Source organism: Bos mutus, chromosome 24 (genome assembly GCF_027580195.1).
Source record: "Bos mutus isolate GX-2022 chromosome 24, NWIPB_WYAK_1.1, whole genome shotgun sequence".
In the NCBI taxonomy this organism is placed as follows: domain Eukaryota; kingdom Metazoa; phylum Chordata; class Mammalia; order Artiodactyla; family Bovidae; genus Bos; species Bos mutus.
This window is the reverse complement of record NC_091640.1, coordinates 2,139,737-2,158,966: the sequence shown is the minus strand read 5'-3', so window position 1 is coordinate 2,158,966 and position 19,230 is coordinate 2,139,737.

Sequence of the window (19,230 nt, the reverse complement as noted above, 5' to 3'; positions counted from 1 at the left end):
CAAATTAAGAGCAAACTTTGTGTAGACTGACTGTTACTACCCTGTATTCTTGATCGGGGCTCTTGTTTCTCTCTACCTAGATCACTAGCCCAGAGTCCTTCATTTTCAACACCCAGTCACTTACTGATTCATATTGGATGGTTACTGATAGAAGTCCACCTTTTAATCAGTAAATTTTTATAGAACATTTATCACATAAAATGGGGAAGCCTAAGTAATATGAAAAGAGCGCTGTCTCGCTTCAGGGAAATTTGCCTCACAGGGGTTTAGTATTATACTAAGAAAATGCCATTCCCTGCCAGGATCTGCTTCTGAAACCACCTAACTATATATATAGAGAGAAGGTGCTTTGTCCAGCATGGTTAGATCTTATTGCATCATAACCAATGACTGTGTTTTGTGTACACTTTATTCAACCAAGATTCAGGTTTAAACTTCTGTTCAAGATGCTCCCCCCAGTTCCTTCCCTACTTCCTCTGCAAATTAAATCATGGGCCTCAGGTTAATGAACAGTTTTATGAAGCCAAAGTATATGTCTTTGACATCCTTTTAAAGTTGACATCCAATTAAAGTTGATGTGTTCATACCAAAAAAAGTGCATTATTAAGATGAGTGCCTTCCTTTGCTCTGAAGTACAACTTTTTATTAGAAAAAATGTAAATTATCTAAATGAGAGAAAAAAAGACCTTAATACTACAAATTTAAGCAATCAAGTGGGTCATTTCTTACCTGACATAAATATCTGTGAATTACAGTCAAATCAAACTGATTTAACTTATACTGTCTTGAAAAGAATTATATCTATTGCTTCCTTTCTCATAAATTATGAGTATCTTTTCTAATAAATGGTCAGCAGTGGGCCTGGTTCAAGTATCTGAGTTTCTCAAAATTAATGTCTTTGTTTATGAGCTATTTTTAGGACCACTTAAGTTTCAGCTCTAAAGATGAAAAATAATTAACTAAGAGTAATGTTGAGATGCTCCAAGACTGAAAAAATTAAGCAGTTGAGTTTTATTGCAATAATTTTTTTCACTTTTTGGTAATTAAGCTTTTTAAATAACCCTTCTGAAAATGTAAAAATGTTAGAGATACTTTTATCATTCTTCTTCCTTGAGGACAAAAGAATTTTTAAGGCACACATTTAAGCAGTTCAGTTCAGTTCAGTCGTGTCTGACTCTTTGCAACCCCATGGACTGCAGCATGCCAGGCTTCCCTGTCCATCACCAACTCCTGGAGTTTACTCAAACTCATGTTCATTGAGTTGGTAATGCCATCCAACCATCTCACCCTCTGTCATCCCCTTCTTCTCTCACCTTCAATCTTTCTCAGCATCAGGGTCTTTTCCAATGAGTCAGTTCTTCACATCAGGTGGCCAAAATATTGGAGTTTCAGCTTCAGCATTTGTCCTTCCAATGAATATTCAGGACTGATCTCCTTTAGGATGGACTGGTTGGATCTCCTTGCAGTCTAAGGGACTCTCAAGAGTCTTCTCCAACACCACAGTTCAAAAGCATCAATTCTTTGGCACTCAGTTTTCTTTATGGTCCAACTCTCACATCCATACATGACTACTGGAAAAACCACAGCTTTGACTTTGCTGGCAAAGTAATGTCTGCTTTTTAATATGCTGTCTAGGTTGGTCATAACTTTTCTTCCAAGGAGTAAGCATCTTTTAATTTCATGGCTGCAGTCACCATCTGCAGTGATTTTGGAGCCCAAGAAAATAAAATCTGTCACTGTTTCCATTGTTTCCCCATTTATTTGCCATGAAGGGATAGGACTGGATGCCATGATCTTAGTTTTCTGAATGTTGAGTTTTAAGTCAACTTTTTCACTCTCCTCTTTCACCTTCATCAAGAGGCATTTTAGTTCTTCTTCACCTTCTGCCATAAAGGTGGTGCCCTCTGCATATCTGAGGTTATTGATATTTCTCCTGGCAATCTTGATTCCAGCTTGTGCTTCATCCAGCCCAGCGTTTCTCATGATGTACTCTGCATATGAGTTAAATAAGCAGGGTGACAATATACAGCCTTGATTCTCCTTTTCTTATTTGGAACAAGTCTATTGTTCCATGTCCAGGTCTAACTGTTGCTTTTTGACCTGCATACAGATTTCTCAGGAGGCAGATCAAGCGGTCTGGTATTCCCATCTCTTGAAGAATTTCCCACAGTTTGTTGTGATCCACACAGTCAAAGGCTTTGGAATAGTCAATAAAGCAGAAATAGATGTTTTTCTGGAACTCTCTTGCTTTTTTTGATGATCCAATGGATGTTGGCAATTTGATCTCTTGTTCCTCTGCTTTTTCTAAATCCACCTTGAACATCTGGAAGTTCACAGTTCATGTACTGCTGAAGCCTGGCTTGGAGAATTTGGAGCGTTACTTCACTAGCGTGTGAGACGAGTCCATTTGTGCAGTACTTTGTGCACTCTTTGACATTGACTTTCTTTGGGATTGGAATGAAAATTGACCTTTTCCAGTCCTGTGTCCACTGCTGAGTTTTCCAGTTTCTTGTCCAATCTCATTGTATTTCTTATCAAAATCTCACTGTATTTTCTAACATAAGATAAATGTACTGTGATAAATTCTATATCTTTGCCAAAGCATAGGCATTTAATAAATTTTTGTTGAGTGGGTCAATTAACAAATAAATGAAATAAGGATCAAATTTTATATTTCATGAAGAGATAGAACTTTGAAAAATATTGGAACCTAATTTAAAGAAAATTCTTAATTTCAATCTTAAATTTTTTCCAAATATTTGATATTATGATAATATTGATACGTAATTATAGATGTTTTGGGAATACAAGCATGAAACTAAATGACTTTATATATATATATATTTCTTCTATGTACTGCTCTTAGGGCAAAATGGCACCATTACTGTTTCCATAGGAACAGTTATTCTTTGAAAACCAAAAAGAATGAAGTAAAGAAATACACATGAGGAAAAATAGTCATTCAAAACATGGGTTTACACCTCACAGAATACTGCATGGAAAACTCACTGCATTATTCGCCTGTATGAGAAATAATAGATAAACTGATAATATACAAAGGAAAATTGCTGTGGGCTTTGTAGCTTGCATCTATTTCAAAACGTGGTGGTGGGGGTGGTTAGGGAGTAGTGTCTGAACATAGGGGAAAATGAACACTAAACAGCTGCTCAACACCACTCATTATCAGAGAAATGCAAATCAAAACCACAATGAGGTACCATTTCACGCCAGGCAAAATGGCTGTGATCCAAAAGTCTACAAGCAATAAATGCTGGAGAGGGTGTGGAGAAAAGGGAACCCTATTACACTGTTGGTGGGAATGCAAACTAGTACAGCCACTATGGAGAACAGCGTGGAGATACCTTAAAAAACTGGAAATAGAACTGCCATGCTGCTGCTGCTGCTGCTAAGTCGCTTCAGTCGTGTCCGACTCTGTGTGACCCCATAGATGGCAGCCCACTAGGCTCCGCCGTCCCTGGGATTCTCCAGGCAAGACCACTGGAGTGGGTTGCCATTGCCTTCTCCAATGCATGAAAGTGAAAAGTGAAAGTGCAGTCGCTCAGTCGTGTCCAACTCCCAGCGACCCCATGGACTGCAGCCTACCAGGCTCCTCTGTCCATGGGATTTTCCAGGCAAGAGTACTGGAGTGGGGTGCCATTGCCTTCTCCAGAACTGCCATATGACCCAGCAATCCAACTGCTGGACATACACACTGAGGAAACCAGAATTGAAAGAGACACGTGTACCCCAATGTTCATCACAGCACTGTTTATAATAGCCAGGACATGGAAGCAACCTAGATGTCCATCAGCAGATGAATGGATAAGAAAGCTGTGGTACATATACACAATGGAGTATTACTCAGCCATTAAAAAGAATACATTTGAATCAGTTCTAATGAGGTGGATGAAACTGGAGCCTATTATACAGAGTGAAGTAAGCCAGAAAGAAAAACACCAATACAGTATACTAACGCATATATATGGAATTTAGAAAGATGGTAACGACAACCCTGTATGTGAGACAGCAAAAAAGACACAGATGTATTGAACAGTCTTTTGGACTCTGTGGGAGAGGGAGGGGGGCAATGATTTGGGAGAATGGCATTAAAACATGTATAATATCATATAAGAAACAAATCGCTAGTCCAGGTTCGATGCAGGATACAGGATGCTTGGGGCTGGTGCACTGGGATGACCCAGAGGGATGGTATGGGGAGGGAGGTGGGAGGGGGGTTCAGCATGGGGAACATGTGTACACCCGTGGTGGATGCATGTTGATGTATGGCAAAACCAATACAATATTGTAAAGTAAAAAAAATAAAATAAAAATAAACAAAACAAAACAAAAAAAACTGAACAGCAATGGATTTTGTCAAATATCTTTTATATATCTATGAAAATTATATGATTTTCCCTTGCTGTTGTTCAGTCACTAAGTCATGCCCCATTCTGTGACCCCATGGACTACAGCACACCAGGCTTCCCTGTCTTCCACTAACTCCCGCATTTGCTCAAACTCATGTCCATTGAGTCGGTGATGCCATCGAACCATTTCATCCTCTGTCGTGCCCCTCTCCTCCTGCCCTCAATCTTTCCCAGCATCAGGGTCTTTTCTAATGACTTGGCTCTTCGCATCAGGTGGCCAAAGTATTGGAGCTTCAGCATCAGTCCTTCCAATAAGTATTCAGGGTTGATTTCCTTTAGTATTGACTGGTTTGCTCTCCTTGCTGGTTTGACTTTCCCTTATCTCTATTAATATGATGAATGTTATTCAGTTCAGTTCAGTTGCTCAGTCATGTCTGACTATTTGCGACCCCATGAATCGCAGCACACCAGGCCTCCCTGTCCATCATCAACTCCTGGAGTCCACTCAGACTCATGTCCATCGAGTAGGTGATGCCATCCAGCCATCTCATCCTCTGCAGTCCCCTTCTCCTCCTGCCCCCAATCCCTCCCAGCATCAGAGTCCTTTCCAATGAGTCAGCTCTTCACATGAAGTGGCCAAAGTATTGGAGGTTCAGCTTTAGCATCACTCCTTCCAAAGAAATCCCAGGGCTGATCTCCTTCAGAATGGACTGGTTGGATCTCCTTGCAGTCCAAGGGACTCTCAAGAGTCTTCTCCAACACCACAGTTCAAAAGCATCAATTCTTTGGCACTCAGCCTTCTTCACAGTCCAACTCTCACATCCATACATGACCACAGGAAAAACCATAGCCTTGACTAGACAGACCTTTGTTGGCAAAGTAATGTCTCTGCTTTTGAATATGCCATCTAGGTTGGTCATAACTTTCCTTCCAAGGAGTAAGTGTCTTTTAATTTCATGGCTGCAATCACCATCTGCAGTGATTTTGGAGCCCCCCAAAATAAAGTCTGACACTATTTCCACTGTTTCCCCATCTATTTCCCATAAAGTGATGGGACCAGATGCCATGATCTTCGTTTTCAGAATGTTGAGCTTTAAGCCAACTTTTTCACTCTCCACTTTCACTTTCATCAAGAGGCTTTTTAGTTCTTCTTCACTTTCTGCCATAAGAGTGGTGTCATCTGCATATCTGAGGTTATTGATATTTCTCCTGGCAATCTTGATTCCAGCTTGTGCTTCATCCAGCCCAGCGTTTCTCATGATGTACTCAGCATAGAAGTTAAATAAGCAGGGTGACAATATACAGCCTTGACGAACTCCTTTTCCTATTTGGAACCAGTCTGTTGTTCCATGTCCAGTTCTAACTGTTGCTTCCTGACCTGCATATAGGTTTCTCAAGAGGCAGGTCAGATGGTCTGGTATTCCCATCTCTTTCAGAATTTTCCACAGTTTATTGTGAAAGTTATTAGTGAACTTCTAATATTAAACCACTCTTGTATTTCTTCAACGAACCTAATTGTTCAGAGTGTACAAATTCTACTTCAAATTTTTTGCATTGAGATCTTATGAGACTGCTATGTGGTTTTCTTTGTGGTACAACTGTTTTGTGAAAAAAAGAAGTCTTTCTGGCTTACTTTTATGGTCTCTAGAGACATTATTTTTCATTTGTTTTTCTTATGATAATTTTATATTAAAATTGGTTGAGACTTTTTCTTCAGATTTTTTTAAAGTAAAATTGATTTCTTTCTTTCTTTTTTTTTTTTGAGAGATTGAACCCCCCAAACTCTAGACTTGTTTTTTGTGTTTTTTTCCTTCCTTTCCTCTTTTTTGTTGTTTTCAGGATGTGGTATCAGACATGGACTCATAGTTTCTGAGACCTTTTTTCCTCCTTTCTTTTCCTTTCTTTTATCTAGACCTCCCTTTACTATCTCTGATCTGCTCAATTGAGCTTTTACTATAAGTGCAAAATTTTGTCCTAGAAGGTGTCTTTGGTTTTTACGTTTGATAACACCCAGGACTCTGAGGCAGACCAAGACAACTACAGTGCCATTAGAACCTCCATTGCTCTGCTCATATGTTCATCGAGAGTTTTGCATCTATGAAAATATTAAAAATAAATACAGGGGGAGTCTCAAGTGAGATACCACAGATGAGTACTAAATACTCTGATATGTAAATCTTTGCAATAAGCGAATAGACTTTTGTACAATGTCATGGATGAATATGGTCACATGGAACCAAAACGTTTTGTTTAGCCGTGTTGGTGGTGCTGGTAGTAAAGAACGGAGCTGCCAGTGCAGGGGACATAAGAGACCTGGGTTTGATCCCTGGGTTGACAAGATCCCCTGGAGAAGGAAATGGCAACCCATTCCAGTATTCTTGCCTGGGAAGCCCATGCGCAGAGGAGCCTGATGGGCTACAGTCCATGGGGTCACAAAGAGTTGGACACGATTGAAGCGATTTAGCATGCAAGCACCTTGCAAACAATGCAGCAAATGAAAACATACTCACTTTTCTATAGATCTCTGTAAAAACTAAAGGGCCAATGTGCATCAGATATCAGAATTAAGTTACAACAGCTACAACAGCAGGACCCTGCTACCTCTTTAGATGAGATAGTCCAGAGAGCCACCAATACCTTTTATAATGGAGGACAGTAGAAGGAGGTCAAGGCCCAGAAGAAGGAGAGAAAGAAAGAGACAAGGCATGCCCAGGTGCTGGCCGCCCTCCAGAGAAGCCCTATGGCAAACTCCGAGTCCTTGAAGGACAAGGCACGAGACAAATGCCTGATCTGTAGACAGGCGGGGCATTGGGCCAAAGAGTGTCCAAACTGTGACAAGTCTCCTAGAAAGGCTTGCCACAAATGCCATCAACTGGGACATTGGGCGGCACTCTGCCCTCAGGACCCAAGAGCCTCAAGGTCAAGCGCCAAGCCTACCCTCACAATGGTTCAAGAGGACTGAAGCGGCCCGCTCCAGGGAGCCTGCCTGTCACAGATAACCATCACGGGGCTGGAGCCAAGGGTGCAACTGGATGTGGCAGGTCATCCAGAGGACCCAAGACATGGTGGTTACTAGTAGACTTCCCACAGTAGTTCTTCATTCCATGTGGACTCCTTCAAGGGCAGTGAGCATCACAGCTTCCCTTGAACTTCGTCTGGAAAAACAAATGCTGTTCAAGGACACTGAAGGAACCCTGATGTTGAAAATCAAATCTGTACTGTGAGCAATGCTTAGAAATCCGTGAGTTGAAGCACAGTATTATGCCTATCATCCTTGTATTTCCCTCAGTGAAATATTTTGAGAAAAGCTCTTTATTCATGGTGTAGGTTCATGAAGAAGCTAAATAGCATTAATCCTTTACATTGACAACTGTGAATTTAAATCTCCTGTGAATCCTATGTGACAACCACACATACCAACATGATTTATTAGTATTAATATTTTTAGTCCTATTGTATGTCAACTAAAAAAATCTGTATGTAATTGTACATGAAGTCAAAACATTAAATCAGTGCAAATACAAAATATTCCATCCTTTGAGAAAGGGAGCAAAAAATCAAAAAAAAAAAAAAAAAAAAAAAAAACTAAAGGGCCCGTGAAGATGACTGCCACCCCCTGTGTCCTGGCTTCATGCTCGCGTCCTGAAGACCTGTGCTCAGCACCTTCTTTTCTTGTTCTTGTCATATTAGATTGTAATTAATACATGATGAAAGATGTTTCTTTCTTGCTTTTTAAAAAAATACATTTATTCATTTATTTTTTCTTTCTTTTGGCTAAGTCTCAAGCATGTGGGATCTTAGTTCCCCTACAGGGACTGAACCCATGACCCCTTCTGTGAAACTCAGAGTCTTAACCACTGGACTGCCAAGGAAGTTCCAAAGATTTTCTAAATGAGGAAGAAATCTGAAGCCAAAGTATAACACTTTGCATGTAGAAAATGAAACATTTACTACAAAATGTCTCCAGATGTGATGCTGTTTGGCATCACACAAGAGTGACTTGCCAGGTTTTTATCAAGTCTTTGGAATTAGTAGTTTCATTTCAGTGAATCTGAAATCTGCTTTGTTTTACTTCATCTGCCTTGAGTTCATTGTTTGAAAGCCTTTAACAGTGCTTAGAGAGGTCTCTGTAAATAAAATGTTTATCAGATTCAAGCACTTATGCAAATGAAAGTTTTAAAAAGTCATTAATATTAAATCATAGCACTCATCAAGATTTTCAAGATACATGCACTTCAGCATAAAATATGAGAAATTCTCTGACCAACACAAGTTAGCCACCACCTGGAGTCTGTGTACCTTATGTAATATTTATTTTATTTATATATGCCTTGATGAGTGGTATAAAATTAAGGAGCAGATGGGCAGAGAGGAGACCTGGCCAGGACGTCGTCTTTGTAACTCTGGAGCAAAGCAAGCATGTAGTGTCTTGATCCAGTACATTGATTTTTCATTGTAAGTCAGCTGAGTTCATTTTATGTCACTTTACAATAAAAAATTGAAACAATGATCTGACTACTTAGTGATGGAACCTGTTACTCAGTAAGATCCTCTAGAAACTCTAATTGCAGAAGAAAATACCTTGTCTTTTTGTTAACTGAGCATCTAGAGTCCGTGATAAAGAGGGCAGCACCCACTTAGCTGCACCCTCATCATTTACCGTCGATCTGAGGACCATGGACTCCAGAGCCCAGGAGTTCTCTAGTATAACCCTGGAGTTTGGCCTATTTTATGTAAATCATTACATTTTTATCAGTTTGACTTTTGAGTTATTTTTAAGTGAATTATTTTTGTCTCTCAAATTGATTGTACGAGGTGTAGTTATTGAGGCCTCAGCCTCAGTGTTTTCTGAGAAGAAAAATTTGAAAAGAATTTATTCTTCTCCAAAGAAGCATTTGAGAATTATACGAAAAGGCACCCGTGCCTCTAGCTGGTTGTGGGTTGCCTTGGAGTTGAAGTCGGAAAGTCCCTGAAGGGGGCTGCCTTCACAGCCTGGCTTGGGGATGGAACTCTTCTGACCTCTGTTGTACGGGAAATTGGAAAGCTGACTCCTTGTCACTCTCAAATGTGTCCCTGTTAGGATGGCAGATTAAAAGTTCACTGGCCTATCAAAAGTTTACAATCTGCCTACAGTACTATGTGTAAAAACTCACAAACTATATGCATTAAATCAATATCGAGGCGTCAGCCATAAAAAGTCTAGCATATCTCAGGTACCCTACAAATACAATAACTCATAGTTTTGGCACTCATAATATTTTTAAGTGTACAGAAACATGCTGTTAAATCTCTTTCCTTATCTTGAGAATTGCAAAGGAGGTGGATGTCTCACTGCTTCTGCTGCAGATTGGAATGGTCCTGCTCTCCCGTGTTCTCAGCCAGACAGATGGAAACACTATCATCAAACCCAAACAGAGGCTTTACTCTGCTTGTGATCGAATGTTCTCTCTGAAATTGCTCTAGCATTTCATCACTGTGGTTGTGGCTACATGAATATGTGTATTTGGTTATTTCAAAAGGGAAAATGCTTTTGGTCAGCGTGTCTTGTCATTCACCTTGCCACAGTACAATTTCAGCCTGAAAGGAAAATGTAAGTTGGCTAAAAGGAAGGTAGACGGTGTGAGTTTATTTTTATTCTGTCTTAGAAATTATGTTTATGTATTTAATTCTGGTGGCTAAGTACAGGTCCATATTTCCTTATCTGCAATGAGAAAATCTACAAAACACTGACAAATAAAGTTTTAATGTTTTTATAGTCAAGTCAATCCTAGCAGTCAATCCTAAAGGAAATCAACCCTGAATATTCATTGGAAGGACTGATGCTGAAGCTGAAGTGCCAGTACTTTGCCATCTGATGCAAAGAGCTGACTCATTGGAAAAAGACCCTGATGCTGGGAAAGATTGAAGGCAGGAGGAGAAGGGGACAACAGAGGATGAGATGGTTGGATGGCATCACTGACTCAATGGACATGAGTTTGAGCAAACTCTGGTAGCTAGTGAAGGATAGGAGAACCTGGAGTGCTGAAGTCCCTAGGGTTGCAGAGTCGGACACGACTTAGTGACTGGACAACAACAATCAAGTCTGTCCTACATTAATAGGAGGCTGGTTGTAACCTTGGCCCCACACATAAATCATGAAGCAAGCACCAACTCAGACCCTCTGGGATGCCATGCAATCTGAAGCAGTTCTTAATTCTGAAGCACGTCTATCCCCCCACACTGATGGCATCCATTTCCCATCAGTTTCATTTAAAGGAAGAAGGTTCATAGTGAGGAACAGATGATGCCAGACCAGGACCATGAAGTCACTAATTCTGCTTCTCCCACTGGCCATGGAGTGTTTGTGCCCCACTTTGCCATGAAGAAAAAGCAAATCAAATTTCTGCTCAGAAACTCTAGCTAAAAAAAGAAGTCTCCTCAGGGGCTGCACTGCCGATGTATTGAGAGTATTACCACCAGGATCTTTTATTTGAAAGAATAGCTGAGTAATGAAATGAGTAAGAGAAAAACCCAAGTAAATGGAAAAGGGCGGCTTTCCTCCTCTCTGTGGTGAGTTTAAGTGGCCGGGACTCCAGTGGCGCTGTAGGGACATACTTCCTTCTTGGCATGGAACATTTTTTTCTGCACATGTTGTTAACCAGACTGAGTCATAGCAACCCATGAAGCCAGTGCTTCTTTTGAAATGTCCAGATGTTTAATGTTAGTTGTGAGATGTTTAATGTTAAGATGTGAGAGTTGGACTATAAAGAAAGCTGAGCGCAGATGAATTGATGCTTCTGAACTGTGGTGTTGGAGAAGACTCTTGAGAGTCCCTTAAACTGCAGGGAGATCCAACCAGTCCATCCTAAAGATCAGTCCTGGGTGTTCATTGGAAGGACTGATGTTGAAGCTGAAACTTCAATACTTTGGCCACCATGTGAAGAGCTGATTCATTGGAAAAGACCCTGATTCTGGGAAAGATTGAGGGCAGGAGGAGAAGGGGATGACAGAGGATGAGATGTTTGGATGGCATCACCAAATCAATGGACATGGGTTTGGGTGGGTTCCAGGAGTTGGTGATAGACAGGGAGGCCTGGCGTGCTGCGGTTCATGGGGTCACAAAGAGTCAGATACGACTGAGCGACTGAACTGAACTGAACTTAATGTTAGTTGCCTTATACTTTTGGACACTAGTTATTTTCCACCATGTAAGTTAAAAGTAAGAATAATAATAATTATATTAGCGGCAACCTCTCAAACACTGACCCTTGTAAGTGGTGGGAAATTCACCATCATAATTAAAAGCATTTAAAAGAGTTTAAATGTGCATTCTGCTATTATTCTCAAATTAAAAGACAGTAGCTCCTTTGAAGAAAGACTATGACAAACTTGGACAGCGTACTAAAAAGCAGAGACATTACTTTGCTGAAAAAGTTCTGTATAGTCAAAGCTATGGTGTTTTCCAATAATATTGTACAGATGTGAGAGTTGGACCATAAAGAAGGCTGAGCACTGAAGACTTGATGCTTTTGAAATGTGCTGGAGAAGATTCTTGAGAGTCTCTTGGACAGCAAGGAGATCCAACCAGCCCATCCTAAAGGAAACCAGTTCGGAATATTCATTGGAAGGACTGATGCTGAAGCTCCGATACTTTGGCCCCCTGATGCAAAGAGCAGACTCATTGGAAAAAGACCCTGATGCTGGGAAAGATTGAAGGCAGGAGGAGAAGGGGACGACAGGATGAGATGGTTGGATGGCATCACTGACTTGATGGACATGAGTTTGAGTAGGTTTTGGGAACTGGTGATGGACAGGGAAGCCTGCGTGTTCCTGAATGCGTGGACTGCTTGCTGCAGTCCATGGGGTCGCAAAGAGTGGAACACGACTCAGTGACTGAACAACAACAATTTGAGACTTTTCACTACCATAGCCTGGTGCTCAGGACAGACCCCCCACCCCGCCTCTGTGCTCCTCTTCCCTTCCCCTGAAAACCCCCCATTTTTTTCCTGAAGGAAACCCCTTCCCACAGTCAGGACCTGGTTCCCATATCAGCTGGTCATAGGCATCCCCTGTCTCCAGACTGAGCCAGTTATACTGTTTGCCATCCCTCACTAACATTTTAATTCGCTGTTTTAAGGTCTTCATTTGTTCACACATTTTCAAGAAACATTATAATAAATGAGTACAAGAAACTTTATAAAAACATTTTTCAGCTTTTATTATTTAATTTTCTCACTTCTAGATGGTATGAATCTCTCCAGGGAAGAAAAATCTCAACATATGGATTCTGATTCTGATTTTAGCAGCAGTATAATCTTATGGTTAGAGCTTGGATATTTGAGAGGCTAAATTCAAGGCAAGGTTTGTGTTGTTTGGAAAATTAATAAGCCACTCTAAGCCTGTTCCTTGAGTTTTTCGATCTGAATAATGGGGTTAATAATAACGTATCCTCTAAGCTTCTAGGAGGCTTATGTAATCTGTCTACAAATGACTTGCTACTGAGTAATGTTAATAAATGTTAACTATTCATATTAGCATTCCCCATGTCCCGTGAGGCAACCAATAGGTGTCCATAAGCTGTTACCTTAGGTCAATGGTGTGGAGCTGAGAACTCAGTGAAGAGCTGAGGTCACATAACCCTAGAGTTGATGGTGGGTGATTACTGATGATGAATCAAAGTGCTGAAAGTCTCTTTTACAGTGTTAGGTACATATGGTTCTTTTCATTTTCTGACTTAAAATAGAGGGGACCTAAAAACTAGAAGAAATTAGTGATGAAAGAAAACTGCTGCTGCTGCTGCTGCTGCTAAGTCGCTTCAGTCGTGTCCGACTCTGTGCGACCCCACAGACGGCAGCCCGCCAGGCTCCCCCATCCCTGGGATTCTCCAGGCAAGAACACTGGAGTGGGTTGCCATTTCCTTCTCCAAACTAGTTTAGCTTAAAAGGCAGAACTCTGGTTCACTGGTTATAGGAATCTGATACTGGAGAAAAGTAAGATCTGAGAAGGAATGGTCCCCTAAATTAGTCCTGAAATTGACACGGAGGTGGGAGGAGTCCAGGGCGAAGACTGGCGTATCTGTAACAATTTAATATTCCAGTACACAAGGGGAACAGCTTACAGCATCGATGCCAGAAAACGTTTGAGGGTGGAATCTGGCCAGATGTACTGTCACTGGGCCTGGGTCCAAGAGCAAGAACCATACACTGTGAAATTCGGTGATAATCTAGCCAGCCAACCGGATGGCTTGGGGACTCCTTTTCACTCTTAAAAATCTTCAAGGATCTCAAAGTAATTTTGTACACATAAGTAATATCAAAAGGGACAAAGCTCCTCTAGGTAAATATCATCCACAGAGAAGAGATAAAATAAGATGTTTTTTTGCTCCAAACCGAACAAAAATGTTCAAGTTTACATTAGGTAAAGGGAAACTTTGAACCGACTCTGAGATGGTCTTAGAGAAAAAGAAGTGTCTTTCCTCAAAGAAGTCTGCATTGAACCTATTTTTCTTTTCATTTCTTAAGTGTTGAGACATTGTAAATATTAAATAGACATTTAACATATGCCTTAAAGAATGAGAATTAAAAATGTACATGCATGGATTGAATTGGACTTCCTACCAATGTCAGTGGTAGAAATGTACTAGATGGCTTGCTGTCTAGACAGTGAAGTGACTGACTTAGGAAGGACCACCTTCTGCTTGGGCTTCCCAGGGGGAACTAGTGATAAAAAACCCGCCTGCCAGTGCTGGAGACATGTGACCTGGGTTCGATTCGTGGGTTGGGGAGATCCCCTGGAGGAGGGCATGGCAACCCACTCCAGTATTCTTGCCTCTAGAATCCCATGGACTGATGAGGTTAGAGAGCTGCAGTCCATGGGATTGCAAAGAGTCGGACACAACTGAAGTGACTTAGCGTGCACACACGCGCCTACTGCCTGATGACCCCACACCCATCTAATTGTGTGCTCCTAAAGACAATGTGACTTCCTCCACTGAACTGGCGGCACCACGAAAAATAAAGCAGTTGATTCATCTATCACTAAGGAAGTGAAGTCGGTTGCCAGGCATGACTGTGTTGCCATGGGAGCCATGTTTAGAGGCTACCTTGGTTATTAAGTTATATTTCCATCTGCAATTAACACTCGCAGCCACGTCTGACATCAGCTGAAAGGACACTTTGCTTCTGACCAGGATCATGTTCATGTGCTGTATTTACTTTTCCCTCCTTCTTCTCAATGTGGGGCTCCTTGCTGATTAAAAACAATAGTTGTTAACTGAACTTTTAAGCTATTTCCTTGTCCAAAAAGCATGCTTTTTATATTACTTCTCCTAAACACTAGAGCTTCTAAAATCTTATCTCTTCTCGACAAATTCTTTGACTTTGCTTCCATGAGGGTCTTCCAATTTTGAACTGAATGAGAATGGTAAGACATTGAAACACACACCAGTGAAAATGTCTTGTGTTTGTAGTTCCGGTCCACACAGTCCTAAACATTCAAAGGCTGTTTTCCAAATGATTAAGTGTTTGGAGTGGGCTATGGCTGGCTGGACTTTTCCATTCACTGGAAAGAGACATTGCTATGGAAAAGGGCCTGGAGAGCAGGCTGAGGCTGGGGGCTCTGTCCTGCCAAGAGAAGGATGGAGCAGGGATGCCACACCTTAGAGCTCAGGGGTGGGAAGGTCGCTTTTGGTTACCATATTTCAGAAAATGCTTAGAACAGCTTGAGAATGGAGCTAGGATTCACTGGTGGTAAATCTATTTTATCTGCCTTGAAGGAAAAACCAGAGAGAACGATGATGTAGGAGACACTTAGGGGGCAGATGAAATACCACCAAGTGAATAAGCTCGCTTCCTCCATTTCTGGTGGCAGACAGGAACGTTCCCTGCAGTGGAGTTTTCTGTATGACTTCAGTTTTTTTGTTTTTTGTTTTTTGTTGGGGGGTGGGGTGGGGAAGATAACAGCTCTAACTTGGTCTTCCCAGGTGGCTCAGTGCCAATGCAGAAGACTCAGGTTCAATTCCTGGGTCAGGAAGATCCCCTGGAGAAGGAAATGGCAACCAGCTCCAGTATTCTTGCCTGAGAAATCCCGTGAACATGGGAGCCTGCAAGTCCATGGGGTCACAAAGAGTCGAACAAGACTTAGCAACTAAATGACAACAGGGCTCTAATTACACCAGCAGTTGTAGGACTCTCCCCTGACTCCGGAATTCAAATCTTCCCCTTTCCTGGTTATAAACCAGGAAGCTGGGGCTGCTCTCATTCAGTGCTACCCACGTTCATTACCAATTGTCTTTAACATGGAGTATGGAGACTCCCTGTAATGGGATCATTGTACTGCCAAGTAAATGATAATTCTGACAACTCAATAAAAGCTTTTCTCAAGTTCCATATCTTGCAGAAGGTGAGAGGAAGTCACTGATCTGTGCAGAAAAAGCTCTAAAGATTTATCACACGTTGTCAGACGCTGTTGAGAACCCACTGCAACAGCCCTCAGGCAAACTGAAAGTTTCTCAAGATTACAGCAATATTTATAGAGCAGCAAAACAAACATTTCAGGTACTGAAATGCAAAGATATGTTGTTGCTCTGACTCAAATACTGAATTCACTTGAGAAGATTGTTTTCTGTGCTGTAAACATGCCACCATTCTTTGGGCTGACTTTTATAAAGGATGCGGTAAATGTCACACAGAGGTAACTGAAGTGGGAAATGGTAAGAAAATTCAGAAAAACAGGATATTGTTTTCCTGGTTTGATTCTTTAAAAAGACTGAGTGGCGTTCACTCTTTCGGGCTTTTTAGTACCCTTTCTGCTCTTCAATTATGTTACGTTTTCTAGGAATGATTTAGGTTCACCTTGATTCATTTTACACTCATCAAAGTATCTCAGAGTTGTTCTTAGAGAGGCTTTTTATCCTTTTTCTTTTTAAAAATTTATTTATTTTTAATCGAAGAATAATTGTTTTACAGTATTGTGCCCTCAATCTTTCCCAGCATCAGGTAGCCAAAGTATTGGAGCTTCAGCTTCAGCATTAGTCCTTCCAATGAATATTCAGGATTCATTTCCTTTAGGATTGACTGGTTTGATCTCCCTGCAGTCTAAGGGGCTCTCAAGAGTCTTCAACACCACAGTCCCTTAGCCTTGGGTTTGAAATTTCATTGAGATGTTTTTCAGCTGCATTAGTCTCCCAGGGCTGCAAAAACAAATTACCATAAATCTGATGGCTAGAAAATCAGAAAATTTATTTCTTCACTGTTTTGGAGGTCATAAGTGCAAAATCCAGGAGGTGGCAGGGCTGTGTGCCTTCGGAGGGTTCCGGAGGGTCCCTCCTGCCTCTCCAGCTTCTGTTATCTTCATCTCTTGGCTTGTGATTGTGAAATTCCACTCTCTGCCTCCGTGCTCACATGGCTTCTCCTCCTCTGCTTGTCCCTCTGTGTCCTTTCCTACTCTTGTCAGTGAATTTAGGGCCACCCTGAATGGAGGATGGTTTCCTCCTGAGATCTTTAACTGATTACATATGCAAAGACCCTACTTCTAAATATGGTCATATTCTGAGGTTCTGGGTGGACGTGAACATTCAACCCAGCACACTATCCTGTTCAATAAGCTGGTGTTTCTTGTTTCCTGGATCCTTTTCTTTTCTTACTTTTAAGAACATTGACAGTTCTTTTTTAGTTAAGCCACCTAGACTCTGGATTTTCCCTGGTGGCTCAGATGGTAAAGAATCTGCCTGTCAATGCTGGAGACCTGGGTTCGATCCCTGGGTAGGGAAGATCCCCTGGAGAAGGAAATGGGATCCCTGCATGGAGAATCCCATGCACAGAGGAGCTTGGCAGCCTACAGTCCCTGGGGTCACAAAGAGTCAGACATGACTGAGTGACTAACACTGTCACTTAGAAATCTATATCCATCCATGGCCACAGCATGCACAGCTAACAACCCCAGAACTCATTTGGAAATCACTCTGGGGGCTGTTTTTGGGGATTACAGATAAGCACACAAATTCAAGAAGAAATCCCTGTGATGTCTTTCCATGGTTTCTGAAGGACATTCAAAACCAAAATAAAAGAGGAGTAAAATTCAATGAGCCGAGCTAACACTCCCGGCACCAAATCTTCAAGGATGGTGTGTCATGACCGCTTGCAGCATATGTGGGACGCTACTTAAAGTTTGAAGTCTCTGCTACTTAAAGTTTGCAACTAGGATGTTTAACAAGTTTAAGTTCTTTCAACTAGGATACCTAGCTCAGTAACTAGTAAAAGCAGCAAATAATTATTCTTCTTTCTAGTGTTCTAAGGTCTATATGGGAAAAGTTTAGTATTTCCCCTTAAATACATTCTAATTTTGACTAATCTTTTACTCAATTCCAAGACCTCTTTACTTTCCTACTTTCCAAGTGGATGAACCACTCAGGTGGAGAAACAGGTGATCTGGACTCATTCACTGGTCAGATGATGACTTTGATGCTTGTTTCTGGCACTGAGCATATTTGAGAATTATCTTGGTGAACTGAGTGCTTTGGCAAGATAAACAAAGTGCCAGCTGCTGTTTGAACGGAATAAAATCCTTCATGTTTTGACAATAGAATGTTATCTGTCCTAAAGGGTTTCTTACACACAAGTAAGTGATGTTTGCCTGAAAAAGAAAGCAGACCAAATGAATACCTTTAAAATGCTTAATCAATGTTTTAGGACTTCTCTACATAAATTATTAACCAAAGCAAAGTAATTCAGAGGTATTCTAATTATCTCAAGCTAATTATAGAACAATGTTCTAAATTAATATTTCCCTATTGTCAGATAGCAGCAAAGATCAGTTCAGAAGGTTACAATCTACTGTTAAACATGGGGACATCTCTCTATTACTATCTCACTGTGGGAATTTAGTCATGATTAGTGACCATTATTTCCCATTGCAATGGCACGAGATCACAAAGAGCAGAAGGCTCAATGTCAAAAGTCTTCTGTATATTGATGACAGGTCATTCAATATCCCCATGCCTCAGACTGACCCAACCTATGATCACGTTGCTTCTGCTTGTGTGTTTTGTTTTTTGACATCGAGTTGTATGAGCTATTCGTGTATTTTGGAGACTAATCCCTTGTCGATCATATCATTTGCAAGTGCCTTCTTCCATTCTGGAGGCTGTCTTTTCATTTTTTTATGGTTTCTTTTGCTGTGCAAAAACCTTTACGTTTAATGAGTTTCCCTCTGTGTTTTTATTTCCATTAGGAGACAAATCTGAAAAGCGGGTTGTGCTGATTTGCATTCTGGCCAGTGGTGTGTGTTCATATTTGCTAAGAGAATTCAGGGTCGTATTTGGTTTTAACTCTTAGCAGTCTGACATATGAGAAATGGGTCTCTGTTGCTGTGATGTGTGTTCCCTAGTGAAGATGCTCAACCTCGATCGTAGTTCTTCAGCATCCTTGGGTTACTCTTCTCCTCCTGGGAAGCTTTAAGTGGCTGTGTTTAACAGCTCCGTGACTCAGGCCTTCTCAGGAGCGCCCCCACCTGTTCTAACCTAACAGGGTTAGGTTAGAGACCCTAACCTAACCTTAGACCCTAACAGGGTCTCCTGGCACACAGGGTGCTGCCCTTGGTCTCAGGCTACCTCATCCGCAGGGAGTGCCCTGGAACAGGCACATAATGTTCAGGTGCGCAGTTCGGATTGCTGTGATCTCAGCAAACAACTTTGTGAAAAAAGCAAGGAGCGTTTATCAAACCAAATGCACATTAACTTCTTAAAGCTATATTACATGCATTCATCTATGAAAGAGAGTCTGTAATTACTACCAATAGCAGACTTGAGGGAAAAAACCTTTTAAGACAGTGACAAAAATATTTTACTTAGCTATTGTATTAGTTTGGTTTTTAGGTCACGTTGAAT